The 14439-nt window shown below is 44.1% G+C and overlaps 1 pseudogene; it reads left to right on the top strand.

Annotated features, from left to right (window-relative positions):
• Nucleotides 1-10982: 10982 nt before the first annotated feature.
• Nucleotides 10983-11937, top strand: LOC149862687 (olfactory receptor 14A16-like; annotated as a pseudogene).
• The last annotated feature ends 2502 nt before the right edge of the window (nucleotides 11938-14439 follow it).

Genomic DNA, 14439 nt, shown 5'->3' with positions numbered 1-14439 from the left:
CCTACTGATTTGCTTTTCCTTCCTGCAATCCCTGGGCCAATGTAACAACTTCTACTTAACACTCCTAACATTACCCACACATCTTCCCCCTTTACACGTAACATATCCGCATGTAGTACTAATATTGGAAGTTTAGTTCAAGCCATTATTAAATCACATTTTAACAGGGATCTCTTAGTTTTTGTATCGGCTTTTTAGCTCTGTGTGATCTTTTCAGTTTCTCTGCATTGTCAGTCCTTATTAGTTCACTTCTTTTTTGGTTTCCTTCTTTAGATGTCTCTATTTTTGTGTCATTTGGTTTAGTTCTTGTTCGGTTTCCTTGTTCAGATCTCTGTACTCCTGTGTCATTTTCAGTCTCCTTTGCAGTTTCTTGTTGCTTTGTTGTTAGCTCTGTTTTCTTTGGTGAATCTCATGATACTGCTTGTTTTCTCTCCTTTACAAGCTGCAAGTGTCATCTGTTCCATTTCAACACCTGTCCTTCTGGTGTTGAAGGACTACTTCATAGGATCTGTTGATGGGAAACTAATACTTTTTATTTCCACATTTGTCCATCTGGATTAAGCACCATATCTTTGTTGTGTTGTTGGGGTAACTCCCTGGAACCCCTGTCATAGTACCATTTTTGCTTGAATTTGTTGATTTTTTAAAAATGTTTTCACATTTTTCTTTTCATTCTGAAGATCTTCATCCACAAGATTTAGCAGCTTGGTTTTGAGTTTCCTGTTAAACAGCATGTCTGCTGGGGACAAGCCACATTTCATGGGCATTGCCCTGTAATTTAAGAGTGACAAGTAAACAAAATTTGTGCAAGGGAAAATCTGCAGGCCAGGAGTCTTGTATTTTATCACTGAAAACTGCGTCATGACTGTCCTCCATGGAAGCTTCCTTAATGTGCCTCTATCCTGTTCAACAGGCAAAGGTCTAATGTATGTCAAATCCCAGCAGACCATCTGACCAGCAGTAACTCAATCCTAGAGGTGTTTGACCTCCCTCAGTGTAGGACAGTGCATTGTGGAAAATCCATTTTCACTGGTGTGAAAGGTTATACCAGTGTAAGAATGCTGTGCGCTTGTCCCTCGAGTTACTATCTTATAAATAACTCAGTTATCTTTGGTCTGTTTTGAGGTGACTCCCCAATGTTGCATGTGGTCCAGATGACTCCTGCAATGTCGCATGTGGTTGGTCTCATTTACCATTAATTTTAGTCATGTTTTACCCATCACTGAGGACTCTGTGAGTACTCTGTGAGTACTTTCTGTCTCAAGACATTTAACGTGATGAACCAAACTAACCCAAGATATTTCTTAGTCCTAGGATTTCCAACTGGTCTCCTGTGATGCTGTCCAGCCACCACTCTGCCCATTTCTCCAGTTGCAGCAGCAACAAGAATCTCTGTGATCCCTTTGCCTCCTCATACTTTTGTGGCTTGTGCCCATCTTCTTGGCTGAGGCAGGCAGCAGAGTGAAGGAGTGAAGTTCAGTGATTGGGGATGGAGATAGGGTGACAGTGAAGAGTTGGTGGTGGGTCATGAGTGCACTGTTCAGTGGGGTGGGAGTGAGTGTATGTGTGTGGGGTTCCTGCCTGGTCTGTGCCCAGGGAGCTCCTGAATCCCCCTAGTGCAGCCCCCCTGTTGCAGTCTGCAGGGCATTTGGCCTATTCTCACAGAAAAAATTTGCACTGCCCTGATTTAGTTAATATCAAGCTAGCAAACCAGGTGAGTCCACTGAATTTTTTTTCATCCCATATGCATGATGTTTACAACTGAATTGTATTTAATGTTTTGCAAATATTTTCTAATAAATCCCATTGGGAAAAATTAAAATAGAAACCTGTTCACTGTTTGATGATCAACCAATCATAATTTTGAAGGGCTAAATCAATGCAATACCTCTTCACATAGCTAACAGCTGGAGCTATGTTGAACAGTTCAAAGACATCCCTTGCAAAATGAGGCACTTTCCCTCCAGTGATTTTCCCAGCTGATGTGTCATATGTAAAAGGGCAGTCTCTTCCCTCTCAACAGATGGGTGAAGGAAGATATTTCAGAGAAACAGGGATCAGGGGCATGAAGTGCAGATTGTTAGGGGTAGATGGGTCATTTAGGAACAAGTATTGTATTGTTCACTCCTGGGGATTGCTTGCTGCTGTAGTTTCCAGGAGGAGCAGGAGAGTGGGAAAGGTTGAGAATGGTCCACCTTTGGCTATTGGAGGTCTTTTATTGGTCATAAAAGTCCTGGTGCCACTGACCAAGCAGCCACAAAGAAAAAAGATTGAGTTTGCTTCCAGGTGTATCTGTATCACAACGCTAGATCTGCCTGTGGTCATCAGTTATCTGTTCCAAGAATCTCATGTTTTCCACTCAACCATTCATCTTGCAAAAAGAAGAGAAGTTCTTTAGTTCCCTGAGCCATGAAATTATCTGTGGACCATGCATTAAACATTAACAAGGTGGAAAGAGAAGGGGGTAAAAAGCACCCTGTTCACATTCGCAGATGACACTAAGATGTGGGGGGAAGTGGGCACGCAGAAGGGAGGACTAGGCTGCAATCAGACCTAGACAAGTTACAGGGGTGGGCAGTTGAGAACAGGATGGGTTTCAACACTAACAAGTGCAAGATGTTGCACCTGGGGAGAAAGAACCAGCAGCATACCTACAGGCTGGGGAACTCCCTTCTCATCAGTGCAGAGGCAGAAAAGGATCTTGGAGTCATCATTGATGCCAAAATGAACATGGGCCAACAGTGTGGAGACGGGTCAGGAAGGCCAACCGTACCTGGTCATGCATCCACAGATGCACCTCAAGCAGGTCCAAGGAGGTGATCCTCCCCCTCTATGCGGCACTGGTCAGGCCGCAGCTGGAGTCCCGTGTCCAGTTCTGGGTGCCACTTCAAGAGGGATGTGGACAACATGGAGAGGATCTAGAGGAGGGCCACTCGCATGATCAGGGGGCAGCAGGGGAGGCCCTAAGAGGAGAGGCTAACAGCACCTGAACCTGTTCAGCCTCCACAAGAGAAGGCTCAGTAGGGATCTAGTGCCTGTTACAAACTAGTCAGAGGGGACCAGCAGGCACTGGGGGGAGTCCCTGTTCCCCTGAGCACTGCCAGGATTGACAAGAAATAATGGTCACAAGCTGGCAGAGGGTAGATTTAGGTTAGATATCAGGAGGCGCTACTTCACGGTCAGTGCGGCTAGGATCTGGAACCAACTTCCAAGAGAAGTGGTGCTGGCTCCTACCCTGGGGGTCTTTAAGAGGAGGTTAGATGTACACCTTGCTGGAGTTGTTTGACCTCAGTACTCGTTCCTGTCATGGCAGGGGGCCAGACTTGATGATCTGCTCAGGTCCCTTCCGACTCTACCAACTATGAAACTATGAAGAATTCCATTTTGTCTTCTATTAAAATCTGACCCAATGCATAGTTAAAGTCCCTGAAAAAATGGCATTGCATTAAAAGTTTGATAGGACTACCTCTACCTTGCTTCATTTTATGACAAAACTTTAAGGCAAAGATGACAGATTTACAAAGTACTTTTGGTATCATTGGGAATTATATTTTTCAGAAATTTAATCAAAGTGATTAGGCTTAAGGACCTACATCTATTTGGTGTCTAATTAGTGGAAAATACTGTGGAAGAGAGTCTCCTCTCTTTGTTTTCCTCAAGTGTTAGTTGCATTGTCTTTACATACAAACTATGACTAATGCAGACTGCAAGGAAAAAAAAATCACGCAGTCCTTCTCTTGGGATTTGAGAAAATTCCTTATCTATAGGCTTTCTTACATCAGTTCTTCCATGGCTGTGAACCTCTTAGTTTTTAATGGAGTTATAACTGATTAGTGTCTTCCCAGACCCATGCCCTTCTTTGGGAGAAATTTGTCCTGCTTGGAGGTCTGATGTACTTCAAGCTTCATGCCAAAGATGTTGGCCAGTTTCTTAATGAAGACAACAGATATCTATTTTGGTGGCTGGTTAATCCAATTACAATTCTTTGATTTCTGCCAGGTGCAGAACGGTACCAGCTGACCAGGCTTTGTTTCTAGAGAGCAGCTGGTACCTTCTGTCTCTGATGCCTTCTGATTGCTACTTAGCTTTATACAAGTATCTGCACCATGCAGCCATCATATGCAGTAGTTTCTGTCTCTAACCTGCAGGTAGGGCTATAGAAGTGGTTTCCTAAGTAGATGCACCCTCCCGTCACTGGCTTCACTACTAACATTCTGTGGCCCCAGTGAAACTGACCATTTATTTGGGGATTTGACCCATTACTCAAGTCTCTCTTAGAGTGACAGCCAGCTGGGCTCCTTACTGGACAGCATTTTGTCATCCCTATCCACACTGCCTTCACATTTACTGCACTGATATCCTGTGCTTGGATCTTGGTTACAACAGAAAGCATGCCTTCTATCACTGGGAAGGAAAAGGCATTGTCCAACTACTCTTGCCTTGTGGTGGTCAGCACTGAGATACATTTATTTCCTTTGTCACCTTTTAACAGAAAAGGATAAAGGTGGCAATATATAAGCCATATTTCATGACTGTAAGGAAGGCCATGTCATCTGGTCTGAAAGACTGCAGATAGAGAAAGAGCTGCTAACCGTGTTTGTTAGGTGGGATGGTGTGGGCTTAGATATAGCCATGTAAAGTATGATAAGTTTTGGGAACTTGGGATCTTGGCAACACCATGGCCCCTGCTCTAAAATACTCAACTCCCATGCAGCCAAAGGCTGGGAGCCCTTGCACCAAGCTTTTCTGCCCCAAGGCATGGGGGCCTAGAATTGTGTAGAAATGTATGAGCAGAATGAGAATTTTTCTTTTCCAACTCTACTCCTGGCTCCTACCCAAGTGTCTGATTTACTTATCCACTTTGTCTAGTGCTTTTGTTTGGGTATTGTTCAGGGCTCCTGGGGCTGCCTGCTTGGAAGCCCATTGGATTAGACATTGATAAATACTTTTGCACAGCACAGAGGTAACCTATTGAAATAATCTGAAGAATATTTATAGATGTCTCCTTAAGGAAGTTCACCAAATGCATAGTTTGAAATATATAGGGATAGAGAAAATGAGAGAGAGAGAAAGAAGCATGCATAGCTGCTCAGACAGACAGGCAGATAGAAAGAAAGATAAAAATAATTCTGGCTTTGGATGAGGAAAGACATCTCAAGAAGGAAAGAAAGAAAAGCCACTTTCCAACCGCTTCTCTCGCCTTACAGCAGTCAGCACTTTCTATGGAATCCTTATTGTTGATTATTTCTTAGCAAATACCAAGGACTAGAAAGATCACAATACATTTTTCTCCCTCTCTTACACTGTCCTAACTCCCACTATTGACCTCCTCAGTTTATCAAATGAGGATGTTGGCTGCTGTGGTTCCCCTGCTTTACCTGTGTCAGGTTCAGGTGCTATGTCTCATGTGGGGAGCCAGAGGAAAAGCAAGGGCAACACTGGACCTCTGCTAAACCAGAAGGGAGAACTGATGACCAATGTCCAGGAAAAAGCCAATTTACTAAATGGGTACTTTGCATCAGTCTTTCATAAGTCCCATGGGATGCCCTTGCCTATAATGGGACAGGGATGCCTGAGTGAGTATAGTTCCTTGCTCTCCATCAATGATGACCTCATGAAGGAACACCTTGACTGGCTGGACACCTTCAAGTCAGCTGTCCCTGACAATTTACACCCCAGGGTACTCAAGGAGCTGAGCTGCACCATAGCTCAGCCCCTGGCACAGATCTTTGAGAGCTCCTGGCGCTTTGGTGTAGTGCCCGAAGACTGGAAGAAGGCCAAAGTGGTGCCTATCTTCAAGAAAGAGAGGAAAGTGGATCCAGTAAACTACAAACCCATCAGCCTGACCTCTATCCTGGCGAAGGTCTTAGAAAAGATTAGCAAAGAGGCCATTCTTAATGGACTGGCTGATGGCAACACCTTGAGGGATAGTCAGCATGGGTTTGTTGCAGGTAGGTCATGCCTGACAAATATCATTTCCTTTTACAGCCAGGTAACTGATCACCTGGACAAGGGAGAAGAGATTGATGTCATATATCTTGACTTTAAAAAAGTCTTCGATTTGATGTCCCATGATCACCTTTGGCAAAACTGGCCAACTGCAGCCTTGGGTCCACCATGATCTGCTGGCTGGGGAACTGGCTGGTGAGACCCAGAGGGTGGTGGTTGACAGAAGTCAATCATCATGGTGCCCTGTGACCAGTGGGTTCCCTCAAGGCTCTGTCCTTGGACCTATTTTGTTCAACCTCTTAATTAATGATGTGGACATTGGAGTCAGAAGCAGATTGGCCAAGTTCACTGATGACACCAAACTTTGGGGAAAGCATCCACACCTGAGGACTGACTTCCTGCCCCTGGGGCAGGGGGCTGGACTTGATGATCTCCCAAGGTCCCTTCCAGCTCTAATGTCTATGAAATCTATGTTGTGCCAGGCTTTACAGTAGATTTACAAAGAATTTGGATTATGGATTTGAACAGGGTGAATTTAATTGAGGAAATTGTTCCTCAGGCAGAAGGCTGGAGTACAGGACCTCTGAAAGTCCCTTTAGGCCATTCTTTTCTCTAATTCTCTGACTGACAGCCAGAGGAACAAAGAGATAAAGGAGGCTTTGAGGAAAGAAATCAGGAAGTTTCTCTGTCATACAATTTAATATAAAGTTGAATTTTGCCCTTAGTGAATGAAACTGGGATAATCAAAAATGTCAACTCTAGCAGGCCTATAACTCTCTCTTTGCTTATTTAGAGAGTAGGAGAAACATATTTTAGTGGGCGTTTCAAAAATGTTACTGTGATTTAGAAGGTACAGTTGAAAGTTAATGCAGACAGTGCTCTGAAGTCTCTTCTGGGGACACCCAGTGAGGCACTTTAGGTATTCTAACATAGAAAAGTAAGTACCTAGACCAAAAAGGGAAAAACTAGGTGTGTAATTTGCTTCCTTGGCTCATTGGAGTTAGGCCCATTGAAGGATAATTAAAGGAAGTTAAAGGATAAGGGGGCACTTCCTGGATAATTCTGGTAAATACTAAAGATGGGTGTTTGTCTGAACTCACAGTCCATCCCGGAGGGTGGACACCTTCATGTGGTCCAGATTGAGAGGATGAAGTTCTCTGAGTTTAGGAACTTGACACTACTGTGGTGATGGTATTGTCAAACACCTTTGGCATGATAGGTTGCTGCAAAAACACCTCCAAGATGGATCATAATCTCCAAAGCAAGGAGACACAAAACTCCTATGGGCAGAGGAAACAAGGGATAAATTTAAGATGGACACACACACATGATCAACTGCTGTGCAACTGCCTTTATGGTGAAGAGGTAGAAGGGCAGGAGGTCTTCAGTCCCTGGGAAAATCCAGGAAGACTGATAATATTTTACTGGCAGAGATGTATCTCCAGAGATCATTCTTTTCACCCAAAGGTTGCTTGTGCCTAGAAATACATACTATCCTTTATCACCTTGTAACAGAGAAGTAAGAAGGTGGCAATATATCAGTCATATGCTATGACTATAAGGGAGGCCATAATTTCTGGGCTAACACACTGCATCTAGAAAGAGAGTTGAGTGAGCACAGTGTTCATTAGGGGTGATGGTGTGGGCTTGGAAACAGTGATGTAGCAGATCATTTGTCTTGGGAACTTGGGACCTTGGCAGCACCATGTCCCTGGCTCTCAAGTAGTCTGCTGCTGTGGGATCAAGGGGCTGGGACCCCTTTCATGCTGGGCACTGCACCTGGCTTGTCTGCCTTAGACCATGGGAGCCTAGAAATATATAGAAAACTTCCTAGGATATTGGAAAAGTGCCTTGGACACAAGGTGTTTCAAACAAAATATATCAGAAACAGTGAACCAGCTTTTGGGGGCAGAGTGTTGTCTCATCAGAATGTTTCCCAATCAGCTTTACTTCTGGCTCTTAAGCAAGGGTTGGATACACTTCTACAAATCCTCTGGTGACTCTGGTTAGACATTTTTTCTGTGCTCCAGAGACTACCTGCCTGGAAGATGATTGCACCAGTTATTGATAAATACTCTTCCACAGCACAGAGGGTACCTACAGAAATCATTTGCAGACAGTAAGCTATCTCAGAATATTTCCAGAAGATGGATTTAAGATGTCCCCTGAAGGGAGCTCTCTACATTCATAGATAGATAGGGAAGGAGGGAGAAAGAGACAGCCAGAAACCTGCATATGCCTGCAAAATATGTGGGTAGAGAGATACAAAGAATGAACAAATGAACGAATGAACCAACTCTGGCTTTGGAAGAGGAGGACACCTCAGCGGGGAGGAAACGACACAGAGGAACTCGGTAAATTGTTGGCTTTACTGATACTCTTAGATTACAAAAGGGATGGGAATATTTTTGCCTGCAGTAGTTGAGTCAGGATAGCTTGAACATCAGGCTAGACAGATGACATTATTAAGTCTCTTCCAGACCTACTTACTTATGATCTCATCCTAAAGATGATTTGAAAACTAACCATTCAAGGGCAGCATGTATTTTCCCCAGATTTTGGATGTCTACTGATTTTTTAGTAGTAAAAATTGAGGACTTTTCTACCTGTGACACTCTGGTGGGTTGGAGGACTAAATTTTCAGATAGATTAGTTGAACTTAATTAGTACCTTATGTGGACCCTTTAGATGGGAGACAAGCCAAAAGGAAAGTGGATTGATTCACAGTAAATTAAGGCTGCTTCGGTTCAGACTACAGGAGTTCCAACTTAGCTTTAAAGCAACTGGGCTATTCCTTTTGCACTCACACTTTGATGCATAAAGAACCTGTAGCTTTGGGCATCTCTGTGATGAGATCCCAGGAGGTAGCCCAAGGCAGTGATTACTCTCAGAAAGTGAAGGTGGAATTGTTTCCTCCTGTTACCTCCAGTGGGATGACATACGAACAAAGATTCTATGATGCATTAAGAACAAATATAAAGGAGAATTGCTCCATTTCTGAGTGCTGGTCATTTGGATTAGAGAGTATATGTGGGGTATTATGAAGTCCAGGTCTATTCAGTGGTGCATTATGTAGGGGCAGCAGGAATAACTGAAATAATTCAAAATAGGACAGATGAAAAATAAAGGTGATTAATAAGAAGTCTATAATGAATTAAGACGTCTAAAGGAGAATTGCTACACCATTGCTAAGTACTGGTTACATGGATTAGACAGTGTATGTGGGATATTATAAAGTCCAGCTCAATTTGATGGTGAAAGACAGAAGGGAAGCAGGAATAACTGAAGGCATGCAACATAAGGCAGATGACACACAGAGAGAAAGAGAACAAGGGAGAATGTGAGAGAAAATTGCTACTAGTATAGATTTCCAATATGTCTGTCTGTCTCTGTCTTTCTCTCCATCATAGAAAACTAGGGTTGGAAGGAACCTCAGGAAGTCACTTATTCCAACCACTGCTTAAAGCATGCCCATCCACAACTACATCATGCCAGTCATGATTTTCTTTACTCCGGTCTTAGAAAACTCTTAGAAAGCAGATCCCACAACCTCTCTGGGTAACCTCTTCCAGTGCTTTACTACCTTTCTAGTGAAAAAGTTTTTCCTAGTATCTATCCTGGGCTTCCCTTCCTACAGCTTCAATCTAGCTACATGCCTACTTAATCTGAACTACTGTTCAAAGCTGTCCAGTAGGTTTTTATTAGATCTGTCCATCAACATTTAGGGTAAAACCTTATTTTACTTTGAAAGATCAGCCACTTATATCACTTGGTTGTGGGGACACTTTTCTGAAAAGCAGCAGATGCAGCATCAAATCCTCTCTGGGTGGGGAATATACATCCCACATTACCCTGCTCCCTGAGCAAGTTGGCCACAGATTAAGTTCTCGGGCTAAGAGGGAGGGTCAAACACTTGGTAGTCATATTGTTTTCTGTGACTTACTTCTTAGGACTTGCCTGGTATGATGTATGTACAGGGACATCCTGTTCCACTTAGGTGTCCGTGTGGGTGTGGTACAGCCTCCTGAGCATGTGCAGTGGGGATGCAGGAAGAAATGGAGTTAGATAGATATTGAACTGCAATTTGGGCACACTAAATTGAAAAAGAATTTGGCCATTTAACCCACAACAGAGTGGCTGCACTCCAGTTTGTCTTTCCTCCCCTCCAAACTGGACTTAACCCAATCAAGCTAAAGCTTCTTCAATGTTCAGTTTCCTTGAACATCATCCTTTATGTGGGATGCATCCCTCTACCTTGAGGGCTCCCATGCAGGGTAGTCCTGAGATGGTGCAGAGCAGTGGTTACCATCAGAAATAAAGGGCAGAAGATCAAGAGAAAAATGAAAGGCCCAGAGAAGTAAGCAGAAAGTGATAGACATCCAATGGAAGGAGCTAACTTAAAACAGAGTAAAAGAGACATTAGAGGAAACAGAAACAGAGAGAGAGGGAGGGCAGGCAATTGGTTTCTTGTTTAACTCTGAGCACTTAAGAAAGTTATTTTAACTGACGTTTGTACAATTGTCTGTTTCGCATTTCTTTTTCTCAGAATAGGAATGATGTAGGCTGGCAGGAAATGGGGTTAATAAAAGAGACTACATCAGGATCGGTCTCAGGTGGTGCAGTTTCCCTTTTGTGAAATGTGTAGAGTTATTCCATACAGATCTCTCCTGTACCCAAAGCCAGTGATTCTGGTGCTCCTTGAATACCCCATGAGTGTAATTGCTTTTGTGTCATTAGGACAAATGATCCTCCCCTGGCCATGTGTTCCTTGGGAGGATGCTCAATGAGTAGAATGTGGCTGTTCTACCCTTTCCTTAACCCTTGCAGATAGCCAAGACTAACTCAGTGGTGTGATTGCAGCCCAAGTCCATCTGATGGAAATCAGAGGGAGCCAACTGAGTAACATCAGATAGGATCTGTCTCTAGGAGGACTGTAGGTTTTTTAAGGTGGACAAATGTATGATGAATCTCACCGAGGACTTTTGTATCTGTCATTCCCTTTGCAGGAAGCCCACAATGTGGCAACAAAGAAAATGTCCAACCAAAGCTCTGTGCCTGAGTTCATCCTTCTCAGCTTTTCAGATGCTTGGGAGTTGCAATTTTTGCATTTTTTCATGTTCCTAGTTATTTACCTCAGTGCCCTGATGGGGAACCTTCTCATCATTGTGGCTGTCGTGCTTGATCACCGCCTCCACAACCCTATGCACTTCTTCCTGATGAATCTGTCTATCTTGGATGTTGGAATCATTTGTGTCATCATCCCCAAAGCCATGGTCAACTCCCTGCTGAGCATCAGAACTATCTCCTATGCTGGGTGTGCCACACAGGTTTTTTTCTTTCTTTTCTTAGCAGGAACAGATTTTTCTATTCTTACCATCATGGCATATGACCGCTACGTTGCCATCTGCAAGCCCTTGCACTATGAGATGGTCATGAACATAAGAGCATGTGTCCGAATGGTATCCAGTGCCTGGGTATCAGGGATACTCAACTCCATCATGCACACTTGGAACTTGTTTTCATTCACTTTCTGTGGAGGCAATGTGGTAGACTTGTTCTTCTGTGAAGTCCCCCAGCTCCTCAAGCTCTCTTGCTCAGATATACATTTCAGGGAACTCTGTATGATATTATTCACCTTTGGTTTATCTTTGTCCTGTTTTATTCTGATTGTTGCATCCTACATTCTGATCTTCAGGGCAGTGCTGAGAATCCCCTCAGAGCAGGGCCTGCATAAAGCCTTCTCTACCTGCATCCCTCACCTCATTGTGGTCTTCTTGTTCGTATTTTCTGTCATGTTTGCCTACTTCAAACCTACCTCACACTCCCCATCGGGGCTGGATCTCATACTAGGTGTCATATACTCAGTAGTCCCCCCCACAATTAATCCTATCATCTACAGCATGAGGAACAAGGATATCCTTGCTGCTCTGCGGAAACTGGCTTACTCTGTTCTTCCCTGACTACCAGGCGCCCATCCTTCCCCAGTGAACATCCTGTCCTGTGCTTCTTGGGCCATCTCAGGTATGTAATTGACAACAGAGTGTCTACAGAAGTGCACTAGATTCATCAAACAGTTTCATGACCACTGGAATATGAAGGCCAACTTCTTTCTTCAGGGTTTTGAATCTAGAATGCGGCTAATAGTGTAAACTGCTTTGTAAAACTGATGTGTCTAAAAGAAAAAATTAGACCTGAACATTTAGAGCAATATTCTAGGGGAGTGGGTGGGTGGGTGGAAGTGATTCCATTAAGCTGGATGGAACCTGACTGATTGATGCTGTGGGAGGCCCTCACTTGTGACTTCAGTATATCTGCCTCCATTTCCACTGGGGGAATCAGATCTCTCCTTTTTAATCCTGAGATGATAATATAAACCAGACAGGGATCTAACCATATATGTACTTGTCTCCCCTACACTTTTCTGCTAGACTGTAAGATAAAGCTGACTTGACTTGGCAGACATGCCGGGAGAGCAGATTTGATCTCAGAATGATTGCTGTGAATATGCTTTCCTGCCTTTCATGATTCTGCATTATTATTGGGTTTGAATCTTTCTGTGCCACTGTAAGTTGCCCATTTATCATAAAATTGCACATGGCATTAAATATGGGCTTCTTTCCAGTGTTGTCACATTTGAATAATACACGCGAAAGTGTGTTTCTTCAGTGTCAAGTCTAGCTGTGACTTTGAACATAAGTAGTCTTCTCCTGACTTGGGTACTTACGCTTTATTTGACACATACTTCAGAGGCATGAAAAGTTCCTTTGGCATACATGGCTCAGGTGGGGCAGGTAGGGAGGAACTATGCAGATCATGCTTCTCCCTCCCCTAATAGACATAATACAAAGTGAGTGGCAGTGAAAGTGCTGGCAAAGACTCCCTAGGGGGACACCAGTCTTCTTGCCTCCTACCGCCCCTCCGATACATGATTGTGTGTGGATCTGTGCCTGTCCAGCTGCTATGGTTGGGCAATGCAGGGCTATTTCTGTCATGGTAAAGGTTCCAGGAGTGGGCAGGGTTATTCTGGAGGACTCAATCCCTCCTCTGTGAGTGAAGCAGTCAGGTTTTAGCCACAGTGAGAGCATGAAGCCCAGGGAAGTATGCCTCCTTCGTCTCCATGGTCTTATCACACTCTGAGATAGGGATCCCTTTTTCCAGGAGTGTGTGAGGCTGTGGAGGGTAGTCATGCTCACTGTCTCTCAAAATTTCCTTGATATAGTTGAGAAATGCAGATGTGGGTCAAAGGCACAGATCTCTGAAGGGAAGGGCTGTGTACCGGCAGCCAGCCTCTGGGCCTGTATGAAATCTCTTGGGTTCCTGGGAGCCAGCAGCTTGATGCCTTGTGATCTTAGAGTGATACCCATTGTGGGCAGTCATGCTTGGGATGGTTGATAGCAGGGGTAGAAGGGATGGGAGCTGTGCATTCTGGGGTGCTGTTTGATTGCTAATTGTAAATGTTATATCCACGGAGAAGACTAATAATACCCATGTTTGATCTTAGTCAAACACTTTAAAGATAACTCTTGCCCAAAGTAGTTCAAACTTACCTTCTGAGAATCTTCCCAGTGGCTGCTTCAAGCTTAAAGGGACAGTGTCTTCTCTCTCAACACCTGTGTGGCTGAAGTGCTTCAGGGAAACAGGGCTGAGGGGTATGAAGTGCAGGGTTGTGGTGGGTGGATCACTGAGGTGAATATCTCCCACCCACATCACTCTGTTTTTCCCTCTTGGAGCTTGCCTGCAGCTGCAGTATTCAGGAGGAGCGGGAAAGGCTGGGAATGGTGTATGTCAAGATGCTGGAAGACTTTACTTGGCCATTTTATGTCAGTGGGTTCATCTACAGGTGCAATTAACGTGGCTGGATAAACTGTGGTGCAGAACTGGTGCAGTTCACACCAGAGTTTATTGCCCCTGGGCGCCACATTTGCAGGGTCAGTTGGGAGTACCACACATTGAGCCTTGGTGGAGTAGCCCCTGCTGGCAGGTGGATCTGGGAGCCAACTTGCCAGCCTGCAGCTGCTCTACCCATCTCAATGTGCTTCAGAGGGGCTGGCTGGGGCATGAGGGTGCTTCAGTGCAGGGCTGACTGTCACTGAGGCATCCTTGTGCCCTAGCCACTCCATCCAGCTTCTACATGTGCACTGCATGGGAGCAAATAACTCCACTGTAGGATAGTACTTGTGTCTGGCAGTACTTTTATGAGTGTCAGTTAATTAGTTTACACTGTCCTAAAAGCACCACATGTAGATGGTAAGATTTTAGTGCAGAGCTGATTAATCAGCTCCATAGTAAATGTCTCGTGTAAATGCACTCAGTGAAATGCTCAGAAATCTACTTAAATTTATGCCACTTCAGTGGAGGATTATCATTGACTGATGTTCGTTACCTACTTTTAAGAGGCCTAAGGGGCACTTAGCATTAATTAGTAAGCCTGAATCTGAAATCATATATCTGGACTTTAAAAAGTCCTTTGATCTGGTATCCCACAACCTC

This window comes from Crocodylus siamensis, chromosome 6, assembly GCF_052110815.1.
Source record: "Crocodylus siamensis isolate JL-2025a chromosome 6, ASM5211081v1, whole genome shotgun sequence".
In the NCBI taxonomy this organism is placed as follows: Eukaryota; Metazoa; Chordata; order Crocodylia; family Crocodylidae; genus Crocodylus; species Crocodylus siamensis.
The sequence above is the reverse complement of the archived record's forward strand: the minus strand, read 5'-3'. Positions and strand labels throughout refer to the sequence as shown.